General features: G+C 46.6%; 1 protein-coding gene across 2 annotated transcripts in view; it reads right to left on the minus strand.

Annotated features, from left to right (window-relative positions):
- SLC5A10 (solute carrier family 5 member 10) overlaps positions 1-16282 on the minus strand; it is a 1126075-nt gene extending 1109793 nt beyond the window's left edge. For both annotated transcript variants that reach the window (XM_069645685.1, XM_069645684.1), the window contains exon 1: positions 15387-16282. The gene's annotated coding sequence lies outside the window, so the exon portion shown is untranslated. The remainder of the gene's footprint in view (positions 1-15386) is intronic.
- Positions 16283-16926: the final 644 nt, after the last annotated feature.

Consider the following 16926-nt stretch of genomic DNA (forward strand, 5'->3'; position numbering starts at 1 on the left):
AAGAGGGCGAAGAGTGTCGCAAACTGGACCTTGAATGTCTTCAGTGTTTAGGACACTTTCTAAAGGGAGGACCATCTCTCGATTCAGAGGATGATTTTCTTTTAGATGGGGTAACGGCCGGGGATTTGGGACCGGGCTTACTTGTATCGAGTTTTTCCTTCCTTTTGAGGCCTTGACAGTCATGGATTAACATTGACCACAGTTGTCCAATTTGGAACCCGACCCCAAGCACCACAGACCGATGCAGTGAGGGTCTGTGATAGACATCTTGGCTCCACAGTCTGAACACCGCTTGAAGCCGGTCTTCGGTGTCGAGGACATATTTGAGGAATATAACAATCGAAATTCACTAAGGCGAGTAGCTCCGAAGCATGCAGCAATGCGGAAAAAACAGAACTGAGGTAAGTGTCAGCATGCAGCTTCATATACCAGCATCAATGTCACAAGGGACGCTACGGAGGCCATCGAGGAACAAGACTCGATGCTGCACAATGCTCGACCCTATGAAAACTAATTTTCGAAGCAAGCTCCAAGCAGACTTGAATACCAAAGATGAGGAATACGTGGGAAGACACAATCCATTCACATGGGAAGAATATGAAATCTCACCAATGGTAACACAATCTAACTTTTCTAATCAACAGGGAGGGTACATTGATAGAACTATGTGATAAGCACCTTATGTGCATTATAAATGGTAGAGTAAAGGAGGATGAAATGTCTACAAACACCTTTATTAGATTCAAATTGGGCCCTATTGATTATCTTCTGATAAGGCTGATGGATTGATGGCGAGTACGGTCATTTGACATCATAAGACCCGAAAGTGACCATTTGTTAAGACACTTACTCAGAAAGCTGCAGGACGTTATTCCCCTTGGCAGCTCTACTCCAGGTATCGGTTCGCCGGGAGAGGGTTCTCCCAACATCCGAGCCCGCTGCCTTGTTTCACACGCGGGCGCACGCATGCGCCACGGACCAAGTCGACCGACGGCTTGTGTGCCAAACCTCGTTCTCGCCCCGACAGGGCCGCGGCGCATGCGTGGCCCGTCCCACGCTCCAAGCCTCGGCTTCATGCCATGGCTGTGAATAGTGGTCGAGTGCAGGAACGAGTCGCGTCTTAACGCGGTTTGTTCCCGACTCGCCATTGTTTATCGCCTCCTTTTGCCTGCTCCCGTTTGGCTCCTGGATCCTGTTCCTGCTCCTGTCTCCCGAGCCTCCCGTTTCTCCGGGTCTGGGTTTCCTGGACCTCCTTCCTGGGCCCGAGTTGTCTTGTGGGAGGGTCCCACTCCCTGGGCTCCCTTTTCCCGGGGCTCTCTATCCCCTGGATTTTCTCTCCTGATTTTACCCCTGGGTTCCTTTCCTTGCTGCCCTGCCCTGAACCAGTCCACCCTATCTCACCTCTACTGTCTCTGTTTCTCCTGGACATCCCTTCCTCGCTGCCTTGCCTGGGTACCAGTTCAGCCTGTCTCACCTCTGCTGGCTCACTGTTTCTCCTGGACATAAGCCTTGGGCCTGACTTTCAGTTTCTTCCCACCAGCCCTTTCTGAATTCCATTCCCGGACTTCATTCCTCCCAGCTTCTCATCAGCCTTTCCTGAGTCCAGTTATAGACTGTTTCCTTGGAACATCAATTGGAACTGTGCGTGTTTATCTTTTCACTGCAAGAGACGGAGGGCTTCCTCTTCAGCCTACTATCAGTATACTGCACCCCTTGGACTTGCCTCCAACATTGCCTTCTGCCCTGCCTGTGCAAGCACCGTCCAGACATCAGATCGCAGGAAAGAGGTCTGTGGTGTCGGGAGGTGGTCCCTATCCATTCCTGTTCCATCAGGACTGGGTTGAGGCTGCTTCCCAGTGCCATCTTTTCAACTACCGGTTTCCTGATCATCAGCCTGGCTGCCCCAACACGGACTTCATCCGGAAATAAAGGTACTTCCAAGTTACGTGACACACAACTTAACACCATTATGATCTTTCGTTTAGCTGCATGACACATTCTATAGCCTCACTCCCATTTCAGACCACCTTGAACAAAGCAGTTTTGGCCTGTAAAAATAAGCGCAGCCCTCAAAGTGCTCAATGGCTAATACCATGTTCTTGCTTCCAAAATATATAAATATTGGGATACATACAGAGAAGCCTATGTCTCTGAACAATCTATGACCCTAAAGAGGTATTAAAGTCATGTGATGAGTTAAATGAAATAATCCACTGCCTTACTTCTAAGACAAGTAGTAATTGAATAAGTAAGAGTAAAAAGACATGGTTTGAAAAGGGCTGCCGGGATGCAAAGCAGAAATTGATAAATGCACTAAAATCCAAATAGGCAACTTACCTCGAAATACAAGATGTGCATAAGAACTACAAAGCCAATCAAATGAGCGAATAAAGAAACCCAGAAAGCATGGGATGAACTGAAAGCGTCAAGTGAAACAAATAATCCCAGACAATTCTGGAAGCTGTTAATAAAGGTCTCAATTATCATAATGATTGTGAACTGGCAAGCAATATATCAGGCAATGAATGGTATATTTTTTATTTAAATGTATATAGCGTGCAATCAGCCCTTGGGCATCGAGGCGCTGTTACATGTGATGAGCTTAAGTTACACGAAGCTTCTGAGTGGCCTTTGGAAACGATGCATACTACATACATACATGATATAATACAGGCAGGTAATAATGATAGCGTTGTATATAGTTAGCACATGGTGAAAATCAGATGAAAAGTAGAGTCTTGACAGCTCTGCTGAAGGCTGTGTGTGAGTTTTCAGCTCTTAGGGACGGTGGAAGTGCATTCCACTTCAGGACTGCTAAGTAAGGGAAGTTGGCTTCTCCTGCTCCAACGCCCTTGAGTTTGGGAACTGTGAGCATGTTAGATTAAGGCATTCTGGATGGTCCTGTGGATACAGATGTGTATTCTTTGGGACAGGTGGAGGGCAGTTTGGTTGACACATTTGTGGGTAAGAGCGAGGGTTTTAAAGACGACACACTCTTTGATAGTTAGCCAGTGCGCCTGTTTCCTGGTGGCAGTAATGTGTTCCCTTTTGAAGATGCCTATAGCTGCACGGAGAGCACTGTTTTGGGTAATCTGCAGCTGCTCCGTGTTTTTTACTGACGTGCCCAGAAAAAGGCATTACATTAGTCTACTCTTGACTCTGTTATAGCTCTGGCAATGGTAAGGCAATTGTCCTTAGATGGGAATGGTCTGGCTGCGTTTAAGAGTTTGGCGTGGTATGCCGAGGACAAGGCAATGGCATGGACTTGCCTAGTCATGGAAAGGTTTGAGTCTAAGTATATTGCGAGAGTTTTCACTGATTCAGAGACTGAGATTTTGATGTTGTCAATAGTGAAGTGGCTGAATTGAGTGTTGCGTTTTTTAGGGTTTCAGTGGACCCAATCAGGGGAAGCTCAGACTTGTCAGACATAGTCTGTTCACGGCCATCCAGGCTTGGATGGTCGTGTATATGGCGTTGAGGGCTCTGGAGTCAGATTCGTAGTCACCCGTTAGTGGAAGGAGTATTTGTGTATCATCCACGTAATTGATCTAGGAGATACCTAATGAGTGCAGGATGTGGAAGAGGGGTCTCGTGAACATATTATAGAAGGTGGGCGAAATGCAGGACCCTTGTGGCACTCAGCATAACATGATGGTAGGTGAGGCAGAGGCTAGGTCGGAGAAGACCTGCATGGTCCTACCTTGCAGGAAATATGTGATCCAGGTTGTGGCATTAGGCGAGAAGTTGGCTGTCAAAGTCAGGTGGTGGCAGAGGGAATTGTGGTCAACTAGATCAAATGCCGCAGAAATCTAAGAGTAGGAGTAGAGCAGGTTTACCCGAATCTCTAGCGTCATCCATTTGTTTTTTCAGATCAAGTAGGGCTGTTTCAGTGCCGTGCCCTGGGCGGAACCCAGATTGGCGCAGACTGAGGAGTTTGTTCTGCTCAATGAATAGTTGCACTTGTACATAGGCTGCTTTGTAAAGTATTTTCAGCAGGAACGGGACAGTGGTTATGGGCCTGTAGTTGTTAGGAGAAATGGGTCCAAAGTGTTTTTTTTTTTTTTTTTTAAGAGAGGGCAGACCCAGGCTTCTTTGAGGCAGGAGGGTACCTGTCCAGTGGGAAAGCATGCGTTAACAAAGGCTGTCAGAAAGGGGGTGCGGGTGCTGGCACAGTCCTTGATAATGGCTGTGGGGCAGATGTCCTCTTTGCAGTTGCAGGGTTTGATGGATTTCATGGTATTAATGATATCCTGCTCCTGTTTTTTTTATTGAATGAGAACGTGGTATTTGGTCCATTGGTTTTGGCGGATTAGGGGGTGGCGAGTGGGTTAGAGTTTGTTGGGTCGTTTTAATTTTGGTTTGGAGGGTGTCCAATCTGTTGAGCATGCTGCTTGGATTCCATCGTACCAGGTCTTATCTTTGGAGATATTCTGGGCGGGGTGGTGAGGGGGCCGGTAGGAGTCTCTAAGTCCCTGAAGATAGAGAAGATCTTTTTAGTATCTGATTTAGTATCCAAAATTCTAAATTTGAAGGAGGTAGCTTTGGCTTGAATGGCAGCTTTTTTGTATTCTTTAGAACGGTATTGGAATTCTAGCTTGGCCGAGTCTGAGCGATTTGCTTGCCATAGGGATAGGGCAGCAAGTTTTATGGAGCAGAGTTCTAGGAAGACTGTGGTGAACCAGGCGTTGGCATGACTGGTGGGTTTGGCTTTCTGGGATGTGAGAGTGGCTTTAGCGTCCACTGCTAGTTTGTTAGCGGTGTTGTAGGATTGTGTGAGACCCTCTGAGTCGTTGGAGAAGGGGGGCCTGAAGTCAGGCACTAGTAGGTGGGGTACTATTCTTTTAGCAGTGAGTTGACTAGAGCTTCTGGAGATTGCTGGTGGAAGTGCTTGCGTCAGATGGTGTGTGTTCTTTAAGGTAGAGATGTCAAACTGTTTGATGTGCTGGTCAGACCAGGGGGGGGGGGGTCGGTGAGTTTCCAGTAATAGCGAGTGGGCAGCTGTGCTGGGCTACCAAATCTAGGGCACGACCTCGAGTGTGAGTAGAGTCAGTAATGGTGTTACTGAACCCTAGTGTCTCAATGGCATTTGGCATGGCAGTAGCAAGGTGGGGATACTACGAACGTCACTAGCAGTGGCATTTGGCATGGCAGTAGTAAGGTATTGGACATCGCAAGCATTACTAACAATGGCATTTGGCATGGCAGTAGCAAGGTGGGGAACACCACTAACATCACTAGCAGTGGCATTTGGTATGGCAGTCGCAAGGTGTGAGACATTAATAAAGTTCGTATTTGGGATGGTGATAATACAGTGTGGAACATCAGTAGCACTGCTGTCAGTAGCAGTGGGCAAGACAGTGTCCCTTCGATAGTGCAGCATGAGGAAAACCTCCATGTGGAGGAGTTTTCCAAGTAGCAGAGTTCGTGCAGGCACCCGTGTTATTGCGGTGTAAGACATGCGGACTGCTGTAATGCCCATAAAAGGGGTCCGTGGGAGAGCCGAATGCATGCTGGAGAGGGAGCGGCTGGGCTTATCCAGGTGTTGAGTGGCGCATGCTTTAGCAGCCGTGGTGTGGGCAGCACGGTGGGCCGGGACAGAAAGCCTGCAGCTTAGTTATGTTATGTTATTTTGCACTTATATAGCGCCTTATATACCATTGGTATGGTCTGAAGGCGCTGGTAGGTTGAACGCCCTTGGGAACCGAAGTTCTTGTCAGTAGAGGGAGGAGAGAGGGTCCAAAAGGTGCGAGTGCGCATCTGGTATGTGTGCAGCTGGTGCGAAAATTCCTGTGGAAGCTGCTTCATAGCGGTAGGTGTGGTGGCTGAGAGGTCAGGAGTATGTGTTCGAATCTGGCAGGAATTATCCAGACCGAGAGTGGCAGCGTAAGGCCTGAGGAGAACGCCTGGCTGGGGGTGCGAGACCAGCAGTGATTACATAGAGTGATGTGGAGTGAGCGGCGTCAGATGTTGATATGAGAACAGTTATACCGAATGGTGTCATAGTATCTCTGTGTTCTAGTTGGGTGGTGGTGTAAGGAGAGAGTAAGCGTGGGGTGTGATATGAGGTATGATCTTTTAAAAGATCCATGCATTCTAGGTATAATATGGACGTCATGCAGTTAAGCAATTCGTCCGTTCTGCACATTCGTCGGCCCTCCACACGTCCTCTCGCCACACACGTCCTCTCGCCACACACGTCCTCTCGCCACACACGTCCTCTCGCCACACATGTCCTTTTGCCACAACACGTCCTCTCGCCACAACACGTCCTTTTGCCACAACACGTCCTTCCGCCACCCACGTCCTCTCGCCACCCACGTCCTCTCGCCACCCACGTCCTCTCGCCACACACGTCTTCTCGCCACACACGTCCTCTCGTCACAACGCGTCCTCTCGCCACAACGCGTCCTCTCGCCACAACACGTCCTCTCGCCAAGCACGTTTAGGTGCGTGTTGCGAACGGCGCAGGTGGTTTGAGGCACTGTGAGAGTGCTTGTGCAGAGGCGCACGTGTCTGGCTTTTAGCGTTGGGCATCTCAGGGGTAAGGTGATAGCGTGGTTGCCCATGAGAGACAGGGAAAGAAGGAAGGTGGCACGTGGCAGGGTATAATTACAATACTAAGATTACAATGTTAATATTAAAATTACACCAGCGGATAGACGTGAGCCATGTTCAGATCACCATACACACAATATTGCAATAGGCCATGTAATAGGTTAACATGGAATAAAGCACCATGGCAGATGGGGTACCTCGAGACATATAAAAGTAATCCAACCCTGTGGGCCCAAGCACTGGTGAATTGCGTTTCATTCTATGTTAACGACTCCAGCGCTACCATACACATGGTTGACAAATGCCCTTGTCAAATTTTTTTAAAAGGGATACCAGAGTAAGTGACAGTGCTAAAGATCTATTTCTAGGAGTGTTGTCTCCTTAAGGATTTTTGGCAAATGCATTTTAAATGACCTTCGCATATGGTTGTATGATAATGTTATTTCCAACATGCAACTGGGTGTCTTTGTATTTTTTTAAAACTTTGTTTTTTACACAACAGTTTGATGACACACAACAAATAAAATAACATTAATTTATACTGGCACTTCACGTTGGGAGTTTGCAACGTCTTTTTTGGCTGCCTTGGCTCTCGATCTTAATCGTCCATATTCAGCGCTCACTTTGCTTACTTGCAACTGGATATCTTCACCTGCAGTGCTATTTTACATCAGGGCCTCCCCTTCTCTTGCTAACTTGGGCGTTTCCTACTGCTGTTCCTCATTTCTACCTACGTCCGTGTCTGCAATTTCTGGCGCACCAGGATTATCCATAATGTTCACTACCCTCGGTGCGAACAGTTTCTGTACCAATGCATTCCATGCTAGTATCTTATCACTGCTTTCGCTTGCACCTCTGTGTAGCGCCGTGGTCCATACTATTGTTTCGGCCCATGTCCATCACTTTAAGTCTGCCCACCATGCTACTATCGTCGGGCCATTAGTGGATTTCCACGCCATCGCTATGCAACGTTTCGCCAGGATACACATCAAGTCTTTCATTTTGGCTAAGTATGTTCTTGGTTTGCCAACTCTCGGGAAGAGTCTTAGCAGGTAAGATTCCAGTGTCCACACTTGCATGTGGATTCCACCCTCTGTTGCTCTGGCGTTAATATCATTCCAAAATTTCGTTATTACTGAGCAGGCCGTGAGCACCTTATCCGCATTTTCAGTTGCACTTCTTGGTCAGCTTTGGGTGGATTTACTCCCCATCTTGGATATTCTCCCTGGAGTAAGGTATGCTCTTTATGTAACATAGAGCTGTGTTTGCCTAAACCTTGCATTCCTGTAAACCTCTTTTGTGTACCTCAAGACCCTTGATCATTCATCATCTGTGAAGGTTCTTTGGAGTTCTGCCTCCCACTTTCAATGTGCCAGCAGTTCATGTGTGTTGTGGTTTTTCGGAGCAGTTTGTAAAGTCTGGACACCGTGTGTGCTCCTTCGGACACATCAAACCATGCATCTACTGCCTCCCCTGTTTCAGTGTCCTCTGGTAGATTTGGCCATCTCTTTTTTATTTATGATGCCGTTGTACAGCACAAATTGGCCCTTTTCTACTCCATATTCTTCAATCAGGGTCTGTAGTTCTTCCCCCTCCCCACAGGAATTCCTGTGCTATTGTGTTCAGTTGTTTGAAGAATGTCCCAGGTATATTGTAAGGTATGTTTGTGAAGTAGTACAGGAAACGGGGTAGTACGGTCATCTTCAGCAGGGCTGCTCTCACCATCTTCCCTAGTGGCAGTGTCTTCCAGAATGTTATGGACTTTACAATTTTCTCTAGCACTTCTTGCGTGTTAGCTTTATGAGTTTCGATAGGGTCATGGTATACTTCTATCCCAAAATAGCAGAAGGTACGCAGCGCCCATGTCAGGCCTAAGAGTGGCAGTTGGTGTGTGCTAATTTTCCTGAGTCCAGCTAGGGGGTACAGGGAGGATTTTTCTTTATTAATGGATATACCAGACAACCTGGCAAATGCTCCTATTACCTCTAACAAAAATGGTAGGCTTTTTCGTGGGTCTGCAACACATAGGAGCATGTCATCTGCGTAGAGTGAGACTAGATGCATGACACTGTCCATCTTAATTCCGGCGTCACTATGCTCTTCTCTCAGAAAGACCGCTAAGGGTTCCAAGGCCAATATGTAAAGCATTGGCAACAGCGGGCAGCCCTGTTTTGTAGCTCTATGTATTCTCCATGCCGCTGAGATGTGTCTGCCTGTCTTCACCCACACCCTGAGGTCCTTGTATGACAGCCTTATCCACTGCAGGAAGCCCTCCCACATTCCAAAGTGCCCAAGCACATGCAGTAGCCAGGTCCAATGCAACTGGGTTTCTGTCCGGACGTTGGTACCACAGCAATGCCTTAATCTGTCCCTGATGCTGGGTAAATATGTGGAAGCAAAGAAAACACATTTATGAAAGGAGATCTTCAGATTTGTGAAATGACTGGAGAAAGTGAAGTGAAAGAGGCGTGCGCTCCCACGCCCAGCCGTCAATTACAACTATGCCTTGTAAGAAATGCTGAGTGTGCTCGTCTTTAAGGAAATGCTCATGGATTTTTAAGCGAGAACAAGAGGCTGTGTGCACCAAACTCCGCCCCCCGCCTTCCCAACAGCCCTTCTTTAACTGAGGTGCACGCGCATCCCCAAGTGTGCTATTGGGCTAGCACGCTAAAGGAATCTATCTGCATGCTGTAAGGAGACGAGGAAGAACAACATTTATACTTCAAGCGAAACGCTTGCCCGGATCGTTTCAACTTATTGGACTTCATTACCCAAAGTCATTTCTTACCTTTATTCACACGTGCACTGTCACTTATGACCGTGTGGGCTGGGCTGGGTTCATGACTAAAACGGGCTTGGATAAACACTCACCTTTGCTCATGGCTGCAACCCGTGTTTAACCCCTGCCCACCTGCCTCTCACGTCACTTTTGTTTCTTTCCTGTTGCAGAGGCTGTGTGCACCCGCCTTCCCAGAAGTCCTTCTTTAACTGAGGTGCGCAAGCATCCCCAAGTGTGTCAAGTGTGCTGTTGGGCTGTTAGGGTGGAAGGCTGGAGACATAGCGCTGTGAGCATTCATTTCTCTTCTGCACCCGAGCAGTAAGAAAAAACTGTTCCTACTTTGTAAAAGATTTTATATAAGCACATTTACGTGCAGCTACTCGTGGGACAATGGCAAGTGGCCTCCGTAGTGGTAAATGTGTAGAGACACCAGTGGTCTCCGACTTAACCAATAAGCGTAATGTTGATGCAATTGTGTGTGCAGGGAGAAGTACATATAATGAAATAAGTCCGGAAGAAATGCTTACAATAGATACTGGTATTGAAACTGTCAACGCGGAAATCGAGCCGCGTGATGTGCATGTCCCTCCCTTGATTTCACTCGTACCCACTGATGACAGGGAGGATGTGGGAAATCAACGAAAGGAGACTGCTCGCGCAGTGCAAGTACATTACTCTGAACCATCGGTGGCCAACCCTTATGATTTCCAAACAAGTTTAGTGGCGACCTCGAAGCTAAACCTAATGTGTGTTCCTCGCGAGGAGGTGTTACAATGGATGTTGAGGCTGCCCACTGTTGTGAACCAAGCCAAGATGTTACATTTAATACAAACAATACATCTAGCAGACTTAATGATTCCACGAAAGACCCATCAGTGATTGGTGTTGAGAAAATGATCAAACTAAATGAACGTGTTAGGCTTTCAATAGGTATTCTTACACCTTTAGTACCACGCACCTACTGCAGTGACTCATACGAAAAATTCGAAAGCAACACCCTTCCAATTATTGGAAGGAGGGATGAGCGCTTTGGTTTAGATTGCACCCCCTCCACCTGATCATTTTGAAAGGGAACGCAAACTACCTACTGAGGAGAGCACTTATGGTCTGGGGATCTCTAACTTGAACTCGCTGAATCCATCCTTACGCACTGTACATCAAAGGGACAACTCACTCGAAGGTGTGGATATAAACACAAATATGTCCTCACCAGTTCCCTTCGAGGCCCCTCACACGTTTCCGGTCAATGTACGTATACTTGACCTACTAGATAAAGGCCACGACTACACTCATTATGAGGTTAGGATGATTAAAGCATCTATGACTGAGATCCTAGCAAAAATAAACAAGCTTGAGGGATTTGCCATTGGAAGAGAGACCAGTCATGGTATAGAAAAAGAACGATCTACATTGGCATTAAGGCAAAATTCTACCCTATATATAAAAGCACTCAGTACTCGGGGCCCATTGATTGTATCATTTCTACTATGGCTAATGACATAGTAGAAATTAAAAACATGCTGCATGATATGGTGATCAGTGTAAACCGGAACCAGACGCAACAAACACCCAAGTCTCAACATGATGCAACTTGGCCTCAAGACAGTCCAACAGTAATATAATAGAACAAATGGAGGCTGCAGAAGAAGTGGAAACTTTAATTCTGAAAAGGCAGTATTTACGTCACGTTGCACAAAGAAACTTCAGAGTCGTGCAGTGAAAAGTGCCGAAAAAAACATAAAACTGCCAATGAGTTAATAAAAAAAGCAAAAAAGAATACAAAAAAATGCAGAGGTTAATACTGGCAACAACCTAGTAATGAAACTAATAATCATATCAAATCAACAGATGACGATATAATAGATGTTGAACAACTTTGTGAGGAAATCAAAGATGTCTTAAGGCACAAATTGGATGGTCATACTGAAAGTGCCAATTTAACAAACCTAGGCTCTCCAAACTAAGTTGTGAAATATGCTAAATGTAACAAAAAACATGCTTTGAATCCTGAAAATAAATACCTAGCTGAACCTGAAAAATAGCAGATGCACCTTAACAATTATTTTGTGAAGGAAGAAAGGAAGCGTACGATTAGCGTGCCCTTTTCAAGTACCTGTGCGAAAATGATTCAAGCAGGTACAATGTACCAAATTAAAGATAATGAAGGTCCATCTACATTGATTAATAAGGGCACCAGTTATGCGCAAATATGCTTGGGAGATGTGCCCATTAATCCTGCTAGCAAAATAAATGTTCAAAAGAACTACATAATTGTAAGTGGATCAGGAAAAACTTCAGAACTTAGTACTGAAACTATGCCACCATATGTGGCTCAAACAGCTCGAGGTGGTACTTGGCAGCAACTCCCCCTTACGTTACCTTTGCAGAGAAAAGAATCACCCACAAGTGGATCAAAAATAACAGGCATAGACAAGGTTAACGGTACTGATGGTCAAAATGGTGATACCAAAGGGACCACTACAATGACCGGTTCTGGGAAATCGAGGAATTTTGAGCCCTCATCCGCTCCCCCTTGAGGCCCCTCCTCCTCTTGTCCTCAACCTCCTCCACTTATTCACCGGATCCATCCACCAGGCTGCCTTCCTCCAATCCCCATTTTAACAGTAGGGCTGACCACTCCGTCTGAAATTCTCTCATTCTATCATTCACCACTGCAGTAAGCTTCTCCATTTTCTTCATGATTTGCACTTTCCTTCCCATATCTCTTTCGTGGGGAGCGTTTCTTTTTTTCCAGCCTTGAGCTATAGGCAATCTCCCCGCCCTGAGCATGGCTTCCCACATCCTCAGAAGTCTATTTTTCTCCCTGTCTTTTTGCGGCAGCCCTAACAGCAACTGCAGTAGGTCTAGATCCAGCCTTATCACCGTCACCTCTTCCATCCAGCTCAACACCTCTTTCCAAAACACTTGTATTTTAGGTCATTGCCACCACATCTGTGCCAGTGTCCCACAGTTCTCACAGCCCCTGGGGCACCACAAAGAGGCCCCCGGAAACATCTTAGACACCTTCACCGGGTCTCTGCGTCACCCCATCAACAGTTTAAAGTTATGTTCTATTGTGGAGGTAAACAAGCCCCCCTGGAAAACCACTTTGTATATTTGTGCTGTCCTCCTCCAGTACCTCCACACCCACCAGCTCCGCCCAATATCTCTGTAAGGTTTGCCTCCCCTGTAAACTGGTCTCATTCATGGCTTTGTAGACTGGAAAGTATCCCCTTCCTTGTTATAGATTGGTTCAGTACCTTTTCCACTGCTTTTAATTCTCTCCCCATCACTTCCCCCCCCACTTCGGGTCAGTCAAAATACCCTTGATGCAGAGATATTCAAATATTGAAAGTGAGTCCACACCCAGCATATCCCTTACCAGACTCCATTCCTTGAAGCTCCCACCCTCAAACAATTGCAGCACTCTCTAAAGCCCTACATCTGACCACCTCTGTGAATGCTTAAATCCCTAATGCCCCAGTTTGAGGACATAGGGGAGGGCGATGATGTGTACTCCTGTGCTTCCTCAGATTCGCACCAAACTGACCAGGAGACTCCCAGTGTTGGGTGCGAGCACAAGCACTCCGGTATTGATTTAAGTGGGGACCAGAAGTAATCTCTGATCTTCAAAGGGTGCGCTGTTAGGTCCACAGATCCTCCCTCATATGTTCCAGCATACTCCTGATCAGTGCCGCTTTGTAATACGGGCGGATATCTGGGAATCCAAATCCCCCTTGTCCCTTGGAAGGGTCAAGGTCACCATTTTCACCCTTGGGGTCTTGTTCCCCCATATAAATCTACATAGTTCTCCTGTGATTTCAAAGTAAAATCTTTCTGGGAGCTTTCTTGGGATAGCCCCAAACAGATACAGCAGTCTGGGGAGCAGCATCATTTTTATAGAAGTCATCCTGCCAGGTGAGTACCAAGGGAAGCCACCTCTTCGGGTCCACCCTGAGCTGCTCACGAAAGGGGTCATAATTAGCGGTCACCATCTCCTCTAGGTTCCTCGCCACCCAGATGCCCAGGTATTTAATACTAATCGTCATACCGCAATATCTCTTTCAGGTCTAGGAGGGGTCTCAGTTCCAGCAGTGGAAGAATAACAGACTTTTCCACATTAATTTTGATTCCCGAGAGGTTACCATATTCCTCTAGCTGGGCCATTAGCACTTGGAGGGAGACCAGAATATCTGTAAGATAGGCCAATATATAATTCACAAACAGCAAAACTTTACATTCAACTTGCCCCCCTGCTAAACCCCTGATCTTGTTGTTCATTCTGATTGCGATTGGCTCCATGGCAAGGGCATACAAAAGTGGTAAGAGGGGACATCCCTGTCTAATACCTCTTGTGAGTTCAAAGGCCTCTGTCAGTCCCCCATTGATCCGCACCCTAGCGCTGGGTTTATTGTATGGTGCTGCCACCCATTTCAGGAAATTCGATCCCAACCCCATCTTCCCCAGAACCTTCACCATGAAGGGTCATTCCATCCTGTCAAAGGCCTTTTCTGAGTCCAGTGGCACTAGACATGCATCCAGCCCTCCCACCTGTGCCCCGTGGATCAGGTTGATAGTTTTCCTAATGTTGTCTGAGCTTTGCCTTCCCCTAATGAATCCCACTTGGTCCCCATGCACTACAAGCAGCATGTTCCCCTCCAATCTCGTTCCCAAGACACTTTAAATCCCTGTTGAGGGGGGATATGGGCCTATAAGAAGAGCATCTAGTGGGATACTTCCCTTCCTTTGGGATCGCAACTATGACAGCCACCATCATCATGGGGGGATGGGGGGAATTTGTCCGCCAAGCATGCATTAAATGCCTTTACTAGGCGCAGGGCTAACAGGGATTTGAACACTTTATAGAATTTTATCGTAAACGCGTCCTCCCCATGGGTCGTCCCCGATATCATCCCTTTGAAAGCCCGCATGACTTCCTCTATGGTTATGGGGTTCTCCAGAGTACCCGCTACCTCTTTAGGAAGGCCTGGTATTGATAGCCTGCCCAGAAATTCATCTATCCGGGTCTCCTCTCCCACTCATTCTGACAAAAAGAGGGTGTTGTAGTATTTTACAAATTCACTCACTTTACTCTGGGTGTCATGTAGACACCTATCATCCTCTGTCTTAATAGTCCCTATGGTCCTCCTCTATATCTCCTCCCTCGATCTCCATGCCAGGATCTTATCTGCTCGGTCCCCCATTTTGTGGTACTTCTGCTTCAGGAACAGGAATTTCTTTTCCGTATCTTGCGTTAATTGTGGCATTTAGTTGTGTCCTATACCGTCTAAGCTCTTTCACCTTAGTCCCCCCATGTCTACCATATTTGTTACCATATCATGGCCCAACCACAGTATCGGGGCAACTGGGGATTGCAAGACTGTTTTCCTTAAGGTAAAGTCCACCAAAATCAGATCTATTCATGAGAAGGAATAATGGACCGCAGAATAAAAGGTGAATGGCATGTCTCCTTTTGGTGTCGAGTGGAGGGAGTCGCACAGCCCAATTACACCGTTAACCACTTTAAAGCGCTCCAAACCAATCGGCTTGGCCCTGTTCATTTGTTGCCCCACCATCCTCCTGCGATCTCTCAGCGGATCCAGCAACATATCAAAGTCCCCACCCACCACCAGTTCACCCTCATCGAATTGGATCAGTTCATCCCTGAACCCCCAAAAGGAAGCTGGATTACACTATCGAGCTAAATCCGGTGCTGTCACGAATGCTCGAAATGAGCCTTGTGTTTTTCCCAACAAGTTTATAATTCAGTTCAAAGCAATTCATTGAAACTTAAATAACATTCTGTTGGCTATTAGAGCAAAAGAAATGTTTATAAACTTATGTGTTAGATTTTCACATATTGTTTGCGAAAAGGAAAAGTTATTCCACCAGGAAGCACTTCCTGAGACTGAGCGTAGTCATTGCATGCCTTTGCATTTCAGAGCTAAACTCCTCCTTTAGGGCTTTAACTACATTGCTATTCAATAAGTAACAAACAGGTTAATCAAATATGTCACAAAACAAATTGATATAATGTATTGCAGATACATACCATAGATGTACGTGTGGGAACGTTCAGCAAAATGAAAAAACAAAGAAAAATAAAAGAATGTAGCATCATTCTATGAGTAATAACAGTTTTGAGCATATCTTGCTAGACAAACATTTCTTAAGATCAAATGTACTTCGTTCCTCAGAGTCATCTTTTTGTTCCCCAACATAGTAATAAAGAATCAGCAAAGAAAGACAAGAGGGCGTGATTACGGTATATTCAAAGCTTGGTGTGTGTAAAAGTACACCTGCAAATTCGGGACGGCATTCATGTGCTAGAATGCCATATTACCTTGCGCTCTGTTAGATTCTTGCTCCCTCAAATGATTTTGTGCTGTGAAAAATAATATTTGTGTCAGCGAGCGGTTGTCTCACTCTCTAGTTGTTTCATATGATATTACGGACTCATGAAAAACTTAGTTTATCTCTGACCCGCTCCCAGAACTCACATTGCTGCACATTCGGTGCATAAACTGAGCCAATCGCGAAGTTGGCCCCATGCAACGGACCCTTTGCAAACACAAATCTCCCGTTGGGAAACTCAACCTGGCCGAAATTAAAAGAGCGACCCCATGCATTTTCTTGACGTCGGAGGCCATAATAACTTCCCCCACCTCCCGGGATCGCAACCTGGGTTCCCGCCCCTTCTTCTAGTGTGTTTCCTGTAAGCGCATCCAATCGAGATTGGACCTACTGAAGTCACGGAGTACCATAGATCTCTTAGCAGCTGAGATAAGGCCCCGGACATTTAGGGAGCCAACCCTCATATCACGATCAGACATCTATTTCCCAGGGGCACCCTCCACTCCCCCCTCCTCTGAGACAGAACCATATTTGAGACCCTTGTAATCGGGCCTCCAGACCGCAACATTGGTTAAGAACCTTCACCTCTTGAACGTCCATCCCTCCCCCCCCTCCACGCCCCCTATTTTCCTCCCCATCCCCTTGGCATCCAACCCCACCCAGAACCATTTCCTCTGATGAGATTGAATCACCAGATACAATCATTTTCACAAAGCCCTCTAATCCATGCCCCCTACCGCCCCTTGCCTTCTAACACCCGGCAACTCACCCCCCCCCATTCCCCCCCATCTCCACATATTGCTCATCAAACAGCGGTACCACGCCTCAGTAGGTTCCACAGCTCAGTAGGGCCCCGCCCTAGGCAAGACAAGCTTCCTGAATTTTCTCGAGCCTGGGAGTTTACGTCTATTCGGACCCTTTACATGCCAACGTCGGTCCACCCTTTTCTTCCTCAGCCACTTTTTGCCCATCTCCTCCCAGCAGTACTTTCGTGAATTCCTCGGTCACCAATTTATAACTGTATAGCCGGTCCGATAGCACAGCGAGTAGCGTGTTCGCTTTCACATCTGTGCAGAGTCTGCTGATGCAGGTTCGAATCCCGGCAGGGCCAAACTCAGCCCTTCATCCTTCAGAGATCGATAAATGAGCAACACCGCGTGGGTAATAATAACCAGCGCTCAGATACCAGAGGGTTTGTAGCGCTATATAAATGCTAAATTATTACTATTATTATGTAT

The sequence above is a fragment of the Ambystoma mexicanum genome, chromosome 2p, assembly GCF_040938575.1.
Source record: "Ambystoma mexicanum isolate Mex_15411 chromosome 2p, UKY_AmexF1_1, whole genome shotgun sequence".
Lineage (NCBI taxonomy): Eukaryota > Metazoa > Chordata > Amphibia > Caudata > Ambystomatidae > Ambystoma > Ambystoma mexicanum.